The sequence below is a fragment of the Podarcis filfolensis genome (genome assembly GCF_964270895.1).
Source record: "Podarcis filfolensis genome assembly, chromosome: 9".
Lineage (NCBI taxonomy): Eukaryota > Metazoa > Chordata > Lepidosauria > Squamata > Lacertidae > Podarcis > Podarcis filfolensis.
The window spans coordinates 70,270,539-70,287,337 of NC_139610.1; positions in this window are offsets into that span (position 1 = coordinate 70,270,539).

Below are 16,799 nucleotides of genomic sequence, written 5' to 3' on the forward strand. Positions count from 1 at the left end.
CATTAACCAGTGGATGGGGGAAAAACCAGGAGAGAGCACTTTCGAAAAATGTCTCCATACTTCACTTGAGGGTTGTTGGGTTTTGGTTTTGTGAGTTTTGCAGTTATAATGAAAACTGTCACCTATTTGCTTCCTTTCTCCCCAGCAGCTCTGTCTTGCCTTCGCTTTCCATGGGTGATGCCATCATGCAGCCAAACTTAGTTGGGCGCCCAACAATTTTGACTGCGCACTCTGAGCAAGTCAGAAGCTGCTCCCCAAGAAGCTAGGCACCATTGCAAATGATTCATCCAAACCAGATGTGCTTTCTCCTAAGACCTGTTTAAAATCACAGTTCTCTCTAATTTCCTCCTTAATCTCTTTTGACTGGTGACGGTTTGGAGAAGCACTGGAAAATCCAACAGGAGGGGTTTCCCCCCCTTTGCCACCTCTTGTTTTGACAACTGTCATGGAAGGTGATTGTTCCCAATTTAATGCAACCCAATTGTGCAGTGTGAGGAACATATGCTTACTAGTCCGGTGCAAAATGTATCTGCTCTCGAAGCATGCTTGTGTCATCTTTCATCATCCAAACGGAGAACTGATCAAAAGTTCAGAGCTCTGCACATGACCTGGGGGTGCTCACCTTCTCCTTCATATTTCTGCTCCTCATTTGACGTGGCAGACAAGGCGGCTCAGCCACCTACAGAAACCAGCGGTGACTGTTCATTAATTACACCTTAGTAGCTCTTACAGTGCACTTCGCAGCGGGAGGGCAGCACCTCCAGAGCCAAGCCAAATCCATTGAGTGTTTGCAGGTGATCAGACGAACGTACACTAATTCCTCTTCTCTTCATGCTCACATCTGCACCATGTATTTAAAGTACCCCCAGAGCACATATAAAAGCATGTGGTCCCCGTCCCCCTGCAAACAATTATCCTGGGAACTGTAGCTTCTCTCTCACACAGCTACAATTCCTAACAGAATTCCCAGTTACAGTACCCAGGTTTCCTTGGGGGAAGCTATGTGTTTAAATGCCCATTGGATGTACTTACCTCTAGGTTAGATGACCGCAGAGCATTGTACATGGAGCTGCCTCTCAGGATGTTTTGGAAACTTCAGCTAGTGCAGAATACAGTGGCCAGGTTCTCCACAGGGCAAGATGGTTTGAGCATATAATGTCAATCCTGGCCTGGCTGCAAAGGATGCCAATTACCATATTTACTCAAATCTAATGCTCACCTTTTTGGCCAAATTATGTTGCGAAAATCAAGGTGCACTTTAGATTTAATGGCACATTTACGTTCGCCAGCAAAAAAATAAATAAACTGGTTTCAAGGTTCTGGAAATTGAGGTGCACATTAGATTTAATGGCACATTAGACTTGAGTAAATACGGTAGTTTCTAGGCCCAATTCAAAGTGCTGGCTTGGACCTATAAAGCCTTAAATGGCTCAGGACTGCAATACCTCAAGGGCCACCTCTCCGCATATGAACTGACCTGGATCCTGCAAACATCATCTGAGGCCCTTCTTCATGTGCCTCCTTCACGAGAGGTGGGGGGGGGATAGCAACACAAGAACAGGACCTTTTCTGTGGTGGCTCCCCACTTGTGGAATGCTCTCCCCAGGGACGCCCACCTGGTGCCTTTGTTACATATCTTTAAGCTCAAGGGGAAAACATTCCTCTTCTCCCAGGCCTTTGGCTAATTAAATAATCTATGGCCTTTTGAGCTGGGTGGGTGGGTAGTATTTTTGTTTGTTAATAAAATCTGTGAGAGACAGAGAGAGAGAGAACCATCCTGTGATCCTTGGATGTGGGTGTGATGCATTGCTTTCACACACATACATTTAAGGCATATTTAAAGCACACTACTTCTCACAGAGAACCCAAGGAACTAAAGTATTTTTTTATTATTTTTTTTAAAAAATATTGCAAAACAGTTTACATAAAACAGCACAGACAAAAAAAGAAAGAACAGTACGTCCATAACAACTACACACACACTAACAACAAATCTTCTAACTTCACACACACTTTTGACTTCGGATTCACCTTATTGTGCTTTCTACATATTCTTAGCCTATACGCACTTCCTGGGAACTAAAGTATTTTTAAGTGCACTGGGAATTGTAGCTCTTTGAGGGATGAAGTCCAATTGCCAGAAATCTTTTTTTTGGGGGGGGGCGTTTCATGTGCTTAAAATGTATGGTATATATGCAGCTTTACTGTTTGGAGACGGCTATCATTCTTCTCCCCTCCAGGCTAAACAGACCCCACTCCTTTGTCCATTCTTCACATGGCTTGGTTTGTTACAACCACTATAATACTTTTTGACTGTTTCCATCCATGTCTGTAATATGGACTCTTGATTCTTATCAGCTTATCTCCAGTTGATTTATTGATGAGGTAAGCAACACCCTAGCGTCTATTTAAGGGGGGGGAGAGGCTGTTGGGGATTATAAGTCATTCATCTTAAACTGCAGTTCAGCGACATCAACTCACTAGCTTAAACACACACACACCAAAAAAGAAAAATACCCCTGTGGCTAACCTCCTTCATATTACAGTTATTTCAAGAACATCAATAAAATGAAAAACAAGTGGGCTGGTGTTCAATTTGTTTTCTGAGGGTAGTAAAAAGAAGGAGGCAGGAGAGGCGTTGCTGGTTCAAACGTTACATTTGTAGAGACTCTCAGAAACAGCATGGCTATCATCCATGTTACTAGATATTTTTTTGTGCGTGAATAGTAAGAACTTCATCATCATCCTTTTTTATTTGTATGCCGCCTTTCCACAGTTAAAAAACAATGCTCAGGGCGGCTTACAGCATGACAAGATCTACATAATTACAAAAGTCATAAACAATAAATAAACCACATCAAAAAAAATACACAACCAAATGGGAAACAATTTCCACAGAAATCAACATCTAAAACTAAGACTACAGCATTAATATCACAGTTTAAAATGACATAGGTAAAAAATAACAGCAATTTAAACAAACAAAAACAAAACAAAATGAAGCCCTTTCTGCCCAGCAGCAGCAGCGGCAGCGGCAGCAGTCCTTTACAGAGCCCATCAGGCCCCGCCCTGGGCCAGGTGGTGAGTGGCAGGACTGGGGCCCTCAGGTGCTGAACAAGGGAGTCCTCCTCTTGCCAAAAGCCTGCTGGATCCGGCCAATGATCCATCTAGTCCAGCATCCTGTTCTCACAGTGGCCAACCAGATGCCTGTGGAGAAACCTGCAAGCAGGACTTGAACACAACCACTCTCACCTTTCGTGTGGTTTCTAACAACTGGTATTCAGAAGCATCTCTGCCTCCAACTGTGGAGCTATCGTGGCTAGTAGCCTCTCCTCTCTGAATTTGTTTAATTTGCTTTTACAGCCATCTAGATTGATGGGCGTCATTGCCTCCTGTGGGAGTGAGTTCCATATGTTAACTATGTGTTGTACGAAGGACTTCCTTTTATTTGTCCTGAATCTTCCTTCCTTCAGCTTCTTTGGATGTCCACAAGTTCAAATACATGAGGGGGGGGGACCATTTCTCTATGCACTTTCCCCATGTCATGTATTGTTTTAGAAGCCTCTATCACATCACCTTTTACTCATCTTTCCTCTAAACTAAAAAGTCCCAAATGCTGCATCCTTTCTTCACAGGACATTGTAGGAATGGTTGCCTATTATAACCACCTTTCTGCATTTTATTTTGTCACCCCAACCATGCATGGCTAATGCACTCTTGCAGGAGGGAGTGGCTCCAGCCATCCTCAGAGAGGCAGTGATCTGACCACTCCTGAAAAGGCCCACCCTAGACTTCATTGATTTGCGGTAACTACGCCCTGGTTGCAAATACAGTGGTACCTCGGGTTACAGATGCTTCAGGTTACAGACGCTTCAGGTTATAGACTCCGCTAACCCAGAAATAGTACCTTGGGTTGAGAACTTTGCTTCAGGATGAGAACAGAAATCGCACAGCGGCAGCAGAAGGCCCCATTAGCTAAAGTGGTACCTGGGGTTAAGAACAGTTTCAGGTTAAGAACAGACCTCCAGAAAGAATTAAGTTCTTAACCCGAGGTACCACTGTACCCTGTTTTTACAGAAAGTGATTGAAAGGATCCCCTAGGACCTGCTCTGCAGAGAGCTGCCCATTGGCAGACTGACTCTGTGTTGTAAAGATGTCTGCAAACAGGGCATAAAGGCTGGCAGCATCAACCCCACTGTGTGGGAATCCCTTGCAGACAAATGCAGTGCCTGGAAATAGGCAGTCAAGTTGTGTATGCATAACACTGACCAGAGGAGGAATGTCCGCTGGGAGGAGTGCAAAAAGCAGAATCTACAGCAGCACAACCAGACACCTTCATCTGCCCCCGCTGCAACAAAACGTGTCGCTCCCATTTTGGTCTCTACAGCTACAACAGACACTGCAACCTTCCAATAATTTGACTTTCCCTGCCCAAAGGCACGCTCCATTGCTGCCCAAGACAGACGGATGCCAACAACAGCAACAATTGAGAGAGAGGGACAACAATGGCAAGTATGTTTGGCTGAAAACAGTTGTTTAGTTGTGTCCGACTCTTCGTGACCCCATGGACCAGAGCACGCCAGGCACTCCTGTCTTCCACTGCCTCCCGCAGTTTGGTCAAACTCATGCTGGTAGCTTCGAGAACACTGTCCAACCATCTCGTCCTCTGTCGTCCCCTTCTCCTTGTGCCCTCCATCTTTCCCAACATCAGAGTCTTTTCCAGGGAGTCTTCTGTTTTCATGAGGTGGCCAAAGTATTGGAGCCTCAGCTCCAGGATCTGTCCTTCCAGTGAGCACTCAGGGCTGATTTCCTTCAGAATCAGCTTCAGTTTGATCTTCTTGCACTCCATGGGACTCTCAGGAGTCTCTTCCAGCACCATAATTCAAAAGCATCAATTCTTCGCCGGTCAGCCTTCTTTATGGTCCAGCTCTCACTTCCATACATCACTACTGGGAAAACCAAAGCTTTAACTATACGGACTTTTGTCAGCAAGGTGATGTCTCTGCTTTTTAAGATGCTGTCTAGGTTTGTCATTGCTTTTCATCCAAGAAGCAGGCGTCTTTTAATTTCGTGACAGTTACCTTGACCCATTTCACCACAAGCACCATGTTGGTGACTCTCATCCTAAGGCAAACTTAAAGATGAGACCACTGTGCCCACCCCAGAGAGCTGCAAACAAAATGACTCCTGGAAGCAGGCAACCAGGCTATTGCCATGTGGAGCTTTGGAGAGAGGATACTTGTCTCGAGCCAGCCAGTTACTTGCTTTTAGCCTGTGCAATCAAGAGCTGCAAAAACACATCCAGGCTTCCAGCGATAGAGGTGGCCTCTTTAAAAGGGGGGAAAGAAATGGCATAAAATGCTTGGAGCGGCTGAAGAATAGCAGCCTCCCCTGCCACAGCAATGACTGAAAGAATGGACCCTCATCCTGCTGCTCTCTCCCCTCGCACACAACTCTCTGAGCTCTCAATTATTGACACAGCACAACAACACCTACACTCAGGCTTCCAGGAGCTTTGCTCAAAAAGACCCTATTATTTAGGAGTCATGGGTAGGCCCCATCAAGTAAACACTGTTCCTGGGGGTTTCAAGCCCTTGGAAAGACTGAATGGTTTGCCAGCAGTATTCCGCCCCCCTCTCCCAAACCCCTTTGATTTGAAATTGGCCTTCAGGCACGATTTCCCAGTCTTTGCTTGCAAGACATGCGTGAAACTCAGGCTTATTTTTTTAACCAGTTCTTACATGTAACCCGGAGAACCGTAAGAACATTCCTGCTGGGTTAGGCCAGGGCCCATCTAGTCCAGCATCCTGTTCTCACAGTGGCTAACTAGATGCCTGTGGGAAGCCTGCAAGCAGGATTGGAGCACAAGAGCCTTTTTCCCTCCTGTGGCTTCCAGCAACTGGTATTCAGAAGCATTGCTGCTTCTGACAGTGAATGCAGAGCATAGTCATCAGGGTTAACAGCCATAGGGAGCTGCATTACATTGTTTCTTGCCTGAAAGGACTATAACTTGACTGCATAGAATGGCTGCTGTGGCTTAGCCTTTATATTCTGGCACAGATGTAATCCTCCACCCTCTTGCAAACCACCATTTCCAAACGGGTACATTTCTGGGAGCCTGCATGCCTTCTCCTTTCTGGCATGCATCCATCTTTCCTCCCTTTCCTTGTTTGCATTGTTGTAAACAGAAATCTGTCCTTTTCCCCTTATGGGATATCCAAGAGCCCATATAGAGTCCTTATGTAGGTTCCCTATTGGTAGGAGAAAATAACAGAGGCCAACCAGAGAATATTGAGAAGCAAAGCAGCTAGTAAGCCTGATCTTTATTGATCTGTTGCAACAGGCTGCTCCCCTCACACGCAGGATAGCAGAAGGAACCCAGAACAAAGGTGTGCCTGCCCTTATATAGATATTTTAAATTCCCTGCCCTGGAGCTCCAGACCACCCGTCCATACATCATACATACATCACAGAAGGGGTGTAATGCAAGACGCGCCCCCCCCCCCAGATACATCATACCTACATCACAGAAAAGGCAGTCTACAGCAGAAATCTGAGTGTGTTGTTTATCTTGCTTATCTCGTCTGACAGATTACCTGTTAATGCTCACTTGATTGGATACCCTGGGGAGCCTGGCCAGTCTTTTGTAATGATACATACTTAGTTTCTGAGCCAGGTCACAGGCTCACCCTATTCAAACACAGACAGACATACCCTTAAGACAGGATTTGTGAAGGAAAAGACAATGGAGAGGCTTTTTCCATTTTCCTTTGACCTTGCAGAGAAAACATTTGGTCAGTTTGGGAATAAAAAATGGTTTCAGGTCAGTCTTCCTGTGCTGATCTATGTACGTGCTTGGTTGGTACATTTATGAACATTTATTATATAATCTAAGACTTTAAAATTCTTATCACAGCATTAAAAATGGTTCAGTATTTGGCACGAACGGATGCTCTCCATGGTAATGCCAACCAGACTCACTCTTTACTACAGTTTACAAGGGACATTCACATGGAAACCAAAATGCTTGTTTACAAAGCTATTGTACTACCAACCTTACTGTATGCTTGTGAAACGTAGACCACTTATAAAAGCCATCTCCAACTCCTTGAAAGATTCCATCAACGGGGTCTCTGAAAATTTTTACACATCACTTGGGAAGATGGGTGAACTAATGCCAGCATACTGGAAGAAGCAAAGATCACCAGTGTTGAAGCAATGATTCTTCAACATCAACTTCGTTGGATTGGTCCTGTTGTTCAGATGCCTCATTATCATCTTCCAAAGCAAATACTCTATTCTCAACTTAAGAATGGAAAGCAAAATGTCGTTGGACAACAGTGGAATGTTAAACAAGATGATGAGTTTCTTTGTCTCAGTGAAAAGAAACTATTTGACAGCACATGGAATAACATGGAGTTATTCACAGCAACGTGTTCCCAAGCTGGGTCAAGTTCTCAGCCGGTAGCAGAATAAATGTGCACAAACATGATGTCAGCACATTGTCATCTAATTTAATTTATAGCTCCAAGGCCAATGTGACAATATAATTATACGCCATTTAGGCCCAAGAGAGAGCACTTTTAAATGCTCACCCATTCCACTTGTATAGAAAAAGTGGGACTTAAGTTATGTTTCTGTGCCAGCTCGTCCAACGAAGGCCTGCGATTTGTAAAGGCTGCTGCAGGAATGCCAAACGATGCATGAATGGTTTTTCTAACAAAAGGCCAATCAAATGTAATTAGCAACAGAGAATCCTAGTGGCAATCGAAGGCAGAAAACGTGGTATCCAGTTGATATGAATGGGCAGGGAACAGCCCTTAATTTGAAAGAGAGAGAGAGAAAGAGAAACCATTAAAAAATATCTAGAAGCTGCATCATTATACCAGTTGACATTCATAACAGCTGCCTGCAAGTCTGTGCATTGGTGCCCCCTTGGTGCTCCTCAAGGCTGAAGAGTGAAGGAAGAGGAGGCAGCAACGTTTTCCAAGCATGGTTCTGCTGCCAGTTGCCCATTGGCTCCTCCTGACCCAGCTACAAAGGCTTTTGGATTCAGAAGCCACTGTTGATGTGTGACCAGCAACCCTAAACTTTTGTGGCTTCTTAGACTCTGTCTATGTCACCCTCTCCATCAACCAAAGGTTACCCGCCATATGCAACCTTTGTGCATTTAAAGGGTTAGAGTGTGTTGCATAATTTTGTGGCCTCCCATACGCCATTTTGCAAACATTTGATTCCTCCCTCCGCTCTTGGGGGGGGGGGGAAGGTAACAAAGGCCCCTTTCCAGCACCTGCCGTTTTTGCTGCGGCATCTTCAAGACACAACCACCTTTCATCTAGAAATCACACCTTCACCACCTAATCCACAAGGGAAGCAATTAAATTTAATGAGGCTCGTCTCTTAAACAAAGACATTTCTTCCTTTCTTTTCCCCCACAAAGGAAGGCAGATAGAGTGAGAAAGAGGAAGGATCCCTTCTTAGTCCACCGAAGAGGGACCGGACAGGCTCGACAGCATTTCCACGTTGGTTCAACTGCTTTCTCGAGAATGTTGCTTCCATGCCCTCCGTTTTCTAATTATCTTCTAACAAAGCCTCAAAAGTTCACAAAGGAGCAGAATGGAACGAGCCTGCTCAGAGCATCACCATTTTAGTTAACATCCCAGAAGACAAACTTAAAAAGCATATTCTATGTGCAGGTGAGGCGAATTTGCAAAATGTTCTTGGAAGTACAGCTGGTACTTGGGGTATTAGGTGTGTGGAAAGGGAAAATAGCAAGATTTTCATTGCTATAGTCTTGGTACTAGACCCTGCCATGTGTCATGGAGTGGTGGTGGTGATGGGGCAAGACTGGCAGGGTGAGGAGAACCCAGAGGAGGATGTCAGCAGCTGCTTGGCATCCTCAGGACTTGGGTCAGGAGACCTCAGCACCCCAGCAGCACAGGGAGGCATCAGAGGACCTGGTAGACAAGGAGCCAATGGGAGCGCAGGAAGACAGCAGGGAACACAAGGAACACAGGGAAGAAGAGATCACACAGCCCTGCAGCACAGAGGGGGCTAGGACCCTGGAAGAACATGACTCCCAGCCTCCATGGTTTCCAAGGGCCAGGAGGAGAATTAGGGGGCAGAAGAGCTGGGGAAGAAAAAGTCCATGATTGAAAGCACATGATCTGCTAGGATTCATCAGTCAGTAGAACATTGAGGAGGAGGAGGAGGAGGAGGAGGAGGAGAAAAAGAAGAGGAAGAGTTTGGATTTGATATCCCGCTTTATCACTACCCTAAGGAGTCTCAAAGCGGCTAACAATCTCCTTTCCCTTCTTCCCCCACAACAAACACTCTCTGAGATGAGTGGGGCTGAGAGACTTCAAAGATGTGTGTCTAGCCCAAGGTCACCCAGCAGCTGCATGTGGGGGAGTGGAGACGCGAACCCGGTTCACCAGATTAAGAGTCTTCCGCTCTTAACCACTACACCACACTGGCTCTTACTCTAAGGGTCATTGAGCCCCACACTGGGAAAACAGATTCCTGCATTGCAGGGGGTTGGACTAGATGACCCTTGTGTTCCCTTCCAACTCTATGATTCTATGACTCACCACAACAGTCAATGAAGAGCCAGACCAGCACCTAGAACCACTGAAGCCAAGACCTAGGCAGTGAGTCTCTGCTCAGCAGCTAAGGACTATATAAGAGGAGAGGCTGCAGGCACTCAGGGCCACCACAACTTTCCATGATGCTTAAGGTGAGAGTCACATGGCAGGGGACACTGGAGACTGGCAGAGGCAATAACGATGAAGAGGAGCAAGGAGAGCATCCCTTGAACAGTGGAGGAGCATTTGGATCACGCTGGGGATCTGCTGTGAAACTGGACGCCAAGGGGAGGTGAAGGCAAGAGGCGCTTTCGCTGACAACTTGGAACTACCAAGGGCAGAGGACTGCAGCGTAGCTAATTGGTGCATCGGAGCCACCAGCCCTGGTGTTGTGTCTGAGAACATCTTTGGAGTCTGTGCGGTAACAGTTGGTAACTACTGGTAACTATTCTTCCAGCTCTTGAGCTTAGGGTTGCCAAGTTTCAGGGTCCAAATCTGAGACCTATGGGTGGCCCTGGTGATGTCACTGGGGGAGGTCCCTGCTGATGTCATAGGGCTGAAGCCTGGAGATGGAGGTTAATTGGAGAGGGGAGTGAAGAAGGGCAGATTCCCAGATGCTATCATTTGCAGCCAGCTCACGCCAGCCTGAAGTTTGCAGCTGCATACCTAGTCTTAACATCTATCTATCTATCTATCTATCTATCTATCTATCTATCTATCTATCTATTGTCTGTCTGTCTGTCTATCTATCTATCTATCTATCTATCTATCTATCTATCTATTTAGTTGAATGCACTCTCACACACCTGGGGAGTCAAGCCCCCCACCTGGCAAATGTGGAGGTCTGGCCACCCAACTTGAGCTGGAGTCTCTCTCCCTGCTTCTCCAGAAATCCTTTCCTCTTGGTGATTACATTTGCAGTGCTGTCATTTCAAACCCAATAAAAGGTTAGGAGGCATCTGAAAAAGAAAGAGGGGGAAAGAGGTTTGGGGAAGACCGAGATGGATGTATCTAAGGAGACAAAGGAAAACTAAAAAAGAAGATAATGAAAGATGTGGCCGTGAGCAAAGGGTCTCTGCTTACACCATTAGTTTTGTCATCTCAGTAAAATAACTATGATGTGTGATCTTCTAATAATTGTTTCCTTTATTGGAGGCTTCCAAGGCCAGCACTGCTAGGATACAGATTGTTATTTCTTCAGTTTAATTATTTGTCCTGTCATCGGGGAGGTTGCGGGGAGAAGAGTGGTTGCTTGAATTTTCTTTTAATGATCAGTTCCTTTTTCTTTTCCTTTTTCGAAACAAGACACACCAAGACAGCAGCAATTACACGCAACATGTCAAAAAGGCTTAAGGGAACTGAAGCCAATTCTGGGAAGAGTCCTGCAACCTTTGCAGCTCTGGGGTGGTGTCTTTTGCTTAGGATTCTTACAAAGGCAATCCCAAAGGTATTAATCAGATTTGGGAAAATCCTGAAGTGGCCACTTTGGATAGATTCGGGTGCTTCTCCAAACTGAGGCAAAATCTTTTGGAAGTAAAAAGGTAAAGGGACCCCTGACCATTAGGTCCAGTCGTGGCCGACTCTGGGGTTGCGGCGCTCATCTTGCTTTTTGGCTGAGGGAGCCGGCATACAGCTTCTGGGTCACGTGGCCAGCATGACTAAGCCGCTTCTGGTGAACCAGAGCAGCACACAGAAACGCCGTTTACCTTACCGCCGGAGCGGTACCTATTTATCTACTTGCACTTTGACATGCTTTCGAACTGCTAGGTTGGCAGGAGAAGGGACCGAGCAACGGGAGCTCACCCCGTCGTGGGGATTCGAACCGCCGACCTTCTGATCGGCAAGTCCTAGGCTCTGTGGTTTAACCCACAGCGCCACCCGCGTCCCATCTTTTGGAAGTGTTTAGGGGTTATTAGGAGAGAATGAGACTCTTAATCTCAGGGCCAAAGATTTCTGCATTGCAGGGAGTTAGACTAGAGGATTCTTGTGGCCCCTTCCAGCTCCACAATTCTGTGATTCTAACCTGCCATTGTTTTATTATATATGTAATATTAATAGGACATAGTTATAGGCCTCTGGGGACACATAGCAGCTTTTGATACTTTTGTTTAAAAACTGAAGCGACTCAAAAGTTAAATGTAATTAAATAGACATTTGGTGCTTCTGCCGGGGGGAGGTGGGATTGTTGACTGTTGATTGAAATCAATAAAATATTTGCGAGGGGGATGGCCCCAACATAAGTATCAGTATTCCCTGACATACACGATATCTGTTTAATAAATCAACCATCTTAGTTTCAAATTCATCTGTCTGTAGGGTTGGTGTCTGTCTCAAATCTAAGCTTACTACACAACACAGTTTGGAAGCATTCTGGGTGAATTGGTGGCAACGGGAAATGATAGAAGCACAGATGCCTCAGCCTGCGATGATGATGAAGAAGAAGATGAAGATGATCATTCTTAAAATTGGTACGCCACCCTCCGTCCAAATATCACAAGATGGTTCACAACTTAAAAATGCAAAATGAAGACATAAAATACATAATAAAACTAAAATTAAAACAAACCAGTAGTCCCCCCAACCAGGGGCATAGGAAGGGGGACAGTGTTGGTGGGCTGCCCCGGGTGCCCTCCCAGAGGGGAGTGACATTCGGCGTGCCACCCGCCCGCAACTCCCAAGCCTACCCCAAGCCGTCGGGGTAGGAGGGGAGCTGTGCCGCTTTGCCGATGACATTCGCCCCTTCCCCCATCATTTTGACAGCTTGTAGGGGGCGCTTGGGAGTTGCGGGCGTTTACCTGCTGCACCAAATGCAGTGATGTGGTAGGATAATTGATTATTTTGAAAACTGTATTCAAGTTGACCAAATGCTTTGTATTGTACTGGCTGGTGTAGAGTGGTGAGGGGTGCTGATTTGCAGCTGGTTGATTATCATTTAAAAATAAAAAGGAAGCAATGATATTGTGGACAAGTTTTTATTCCATCGTCCCAGTCGCTGCACAAACTCGGTTGGCAAAGCAAGTCCAACAGAAGGAACAAATGAGCTGTATTTCAGAGGACCCCAGGTTGGCTACCCCAGTCTTGCTTAGCGACCGGTGATCTGGCCATGTTATTTTTCAGGCACTTTTCAGTCTCTGGGTTGGCCAGACCTTCTAATAGCTGTGTTAAAGGCTCACACAGTTGCCTCAGTTTCCCCAGGCACACCCCTTTCCCCCAGGTCACCATCTCACTTGCATTGCTTTGCACCCTCCTTGAGTGCTTTTGCTTAGTTAGATCACTCCTTGCTTGCTTGGATGGCAGGAAGGAAGGTATATTTGATTGCATGTGCAAATATTTGTACACTTGTGGAGTAGACTTGACATTTGCTCCTCTACTCACTCTTGCTTCTTGCCCCACCCATCCCTGGCATGTGCCCCCCCCCCCGAAGCCTGCCTAGGAAGGAATGTGGCCCTGAAGCTGAAAAGGGTCCCCCACTCCTGGCTTTAACATAACAATGATTTCCTAAAAAAAGAAAAAGAAAAAGCATTGTTGTCTTTAAATTGAGGTTCATTGCAGTGAATTAACTTCTCAGGGCAAAGTCAGTACTAAAGGATAGCTTAGCAATTAGGATATCCTCGCAAATGAGATAACTTCTAGGTCTGAAGAGGTTAACGGACCATCTTGTGAGCAGGTTGGGTTGGTGGGGATTTCTCCATTTCTGGCCCAGACCAGCCTGTCAGTAAGGGCACAGTAAGGAATCTGTGCGTTGGTGCGTTTTGCAGTGAATTACCCAGCACACTTCCCACGCTGCTGTTAAATTGCTCACCTCTGATCCACTACAGCATTGCTCTTTCCTTTGGTTTTAAATTGCCGCTAATTAAGCCAAGCACTCAAGCACAATCTTTAGCCTTAAACATCTGCAATTCTTTTCGCCAGTCGCATCAAGGTGGCACTCAGCAGGCTAAGACAAAGACGAACAAACTGAATTGCAGTGAATGATTAGATGAAGGAGAATCATAGAATACCTAGATGGGGCTGGGGTACTGTTTTAAGGGGGATTTTTGGGTGTTTGTTGCTGTTATTAATCTTGGGTATCTTTATTTTTAGATCTCACGATTTATGTGGAAATTGTTCAGTTTGGCTGTGTACTTTCTGATGAGTTTCACTTTTATTATGTTTGTAATTGCGTAACTCTTTTCATGTTGTAAGCCTCTTAGAGCATGATTTTGACCGTGGGGAAACGGCAGACACATAAAATGATGGTGATAGTATTTTTAATTGTGGAGACTTGGGAAAAGGGGCGCTTAGCCCTCTGTTCCAATGCATTCATTCACCCTACATATTTACTGTTTATATTAGACTGAAATCAGCAGAAAGTGGAGGGCAGCCCTGAAAAAATCTGTATCAAAGGAGTTTCAAAGCCAATGCCTGTTTTTTTCCACTTATCAGATAATGTCAAACCAGAGAACTGCAGGCTTGAAAAACTACTGGTACACCGAGTTTTTTCTTGAGAGAGGATTCCGCTATATTGATGCATTAACGTGATGGATTTGTGATGTTTTTCTTTCTTTTGCATCTGTTTGAGTGACCTAATGTTATTGTTGATTTTATGCCACAATACTTTCTTCTAAATGTTGGTGGTGTAAAGGAAAAGGTAAAGGGACCCCTGACCATTAGGTCCAGTCATGGCCGACTCTGGGGTTGCAGCGCTCATCTCGCTTTACTGGCTGAGGGAGCCAGCGTACAGCTTCCAGGTCATGTGGCGAGCATGACTAAGCCGCTTTTGGCAAACCAGAGCAGTGCACGGAAACACCATTTACCTTCCCGCTGGAGCGGTACCTATTTATCTACTTGTACTTTGACGTGCTTTCGAACTGCTAGGTTGGCAGGAGCAGGGACCGAGCAACGACAGCTCACCCCGTCACGGGGATTCGAACCGCTGACCTTCTGATTGGCAAGTCCTAGGCTCTGTTGGTGGTGTAGATTACAAATTAATACATATATAAACTTGCCTATGCCCACGCATGACTGTTGCAATAAAAGAGATCATTTTCCATTTATAAAGGCAAAAAGTCAGGGGACTCTTTGTAAGAGATGATCAGCTCACCGAGATCAGAAGGAATGGCCACATCTGACAGGCTGTCAATAAGGCCTGTCCAATGCGTTCTGCCACATGTCCAGCCAACTGAAAGAAACAGCCACATCATGGAGAATGCATGCCAGGACTTTTAAAGCCTATTGGAAACAGGATCTTGTGTAGGGAAGGCAGCCAAAAAGAAACACTGTTCTTCCATCCAAAACTCTGTAATATGTAATAACCTGCCAAAAGGGAAGTGGCACAAACAGCATCTTTGGAGCTGGGGGCCAAGGAAGCAGTTGACCCTTTTGCCTCTTGTCTGAATTCATGGCATGACAAGATTGTCTTTCAGTGGCTGAATCTCTAAAGGAAAAGGACAGAAGTTCTTAGGCAAATCACATTTTGGGGCAATTTAGGAACATTACAATGACTTTGTGATAAAGAGATACATGGCTATGCCAAAACCAGTAGCACCCCATTGACATACTTGCGAAGGAAGTAGGATTGCAAGAAACAGAGTTGATATGCAACTTATTAATGGCCTGATATGGTTTTGAGAATTAATGAACTGTAGGGAAATATGAAGCACTGAAACCAGATCTGGAGTCTGGCTCATTTGCATCTTCTGAGGACTAAAAAAAAAGTGGCTTATAGCATGTTTTTTATATATCTCTGTATTTGATTAGAGACTTATTTTTGTATAATTCTACAGTGCATATTCCTTCATTACATTAATTGGATGGCCTGTTATATATTGCAAAGATCCCCCGCCCCCCGCTCCTGAACAGAGATTTTCCCATTAAAGCAGAACTCACTCGGAAAAGACAATTTTCTTGATGAACTGAATAATTTACTGTGTGTAGTTCTTCATTGCCTTCAGTTTGCAAACTTGCCGGATTGCCGACTTACTGTCACTTTTGAAGCGATCATTTATTCAGACGTGCCGATTTTGTTTACCCCCTAGCCAAGTTTTCTTTAAAAAATAAATTCTCAGGGGAGACAAGATCTATAGCAGTATGGGAAGATTGCACAGAGCAGGGATGATTAAGAGTAGACTGACCTTTAAATACTTCCCGACCAAGCTGCATGGTTTTGGCATAAGAGTGACATCTTCTCAGCCACTTACCAGGGAGAAAGTCTGCAAAGACTGGAGGAGGCGCAGCTTTTCCTGAATCCCAGCAGTGCGTACAGGGTGGCCTTAGCAGTTATGGGAGCTGAGAAATGATACTACATCTTTTGCCAGTGTGATTGGCTGCCAGAGTGCTCAGGTTATGGCCTTGAGGCATTGATCCGCTCCATGATGCAACAGCCAGGAGAGACAAAGGAGTCTTCGAAGAAGAGATCTGGTCAGTTGCTGTTTCAGCACAGCAGCCCTTTCGGGGAACATCCTGCCTTGAACCCATCTCCTGCTGGACATACCAGGTAACTGCCCATGCCTGACTGCTTAACGCAGGGGTCGGCAAGGCTTACTGGGCATGGGCCAGATCACTCCTGCGGAGATCCTCCATGGGTCAGACTGACACAGCACGATGCCAGAAATCACGTCTGTGCATGTCCGTGGCGCCGGAAATCACTTCTGTGAATGCCCAGATGCTGAAAATCGTGCCTGCGCAGAAGCAATTTTTGGCACCTGGGCATGCGCAGATGCGATTTCTGGTGTCTGGGCATGTGCAGAAGTGATTTCCAGAGCCGTGGTTTAGCACAGAGTGTGTGGACTCACTGAGCGGGCAGCTTGGTTCGGGGGTGGCTCGTGAGTCGGTTAAATGGCCTCCATGGACTGCTTCTGGCCCATGGGCCTTAAGTTGCCAACCCCGGCTTAAAGCAATGGGGAATCAAATTCACTGACATATGTGACGGTGGAGGTCCACATGCCCTTTGGGGGAAACATTTGGGGGCCACATACCACAGTGAGTGAAAAGTAGGTGGAACTAGCATTGGTGGTGGGCCACTCATTTGCCCCCTCCACTACTTCCCCCTGGCATATAACAGCTGAAGCAGAAACAAAAAGATCCCACTTACATTAATATGACCTCCCCCCCAAAGAAAGCCTACATGTCACATGGGGACAACTTTCTGGTGGTGGCAGTGCATTTGGAGTGGAGGGGAGGTCAATCCTTCCCTCCACAGTTGTCCTGAAAGTTGGTGGTGGTCTCATTCATGCG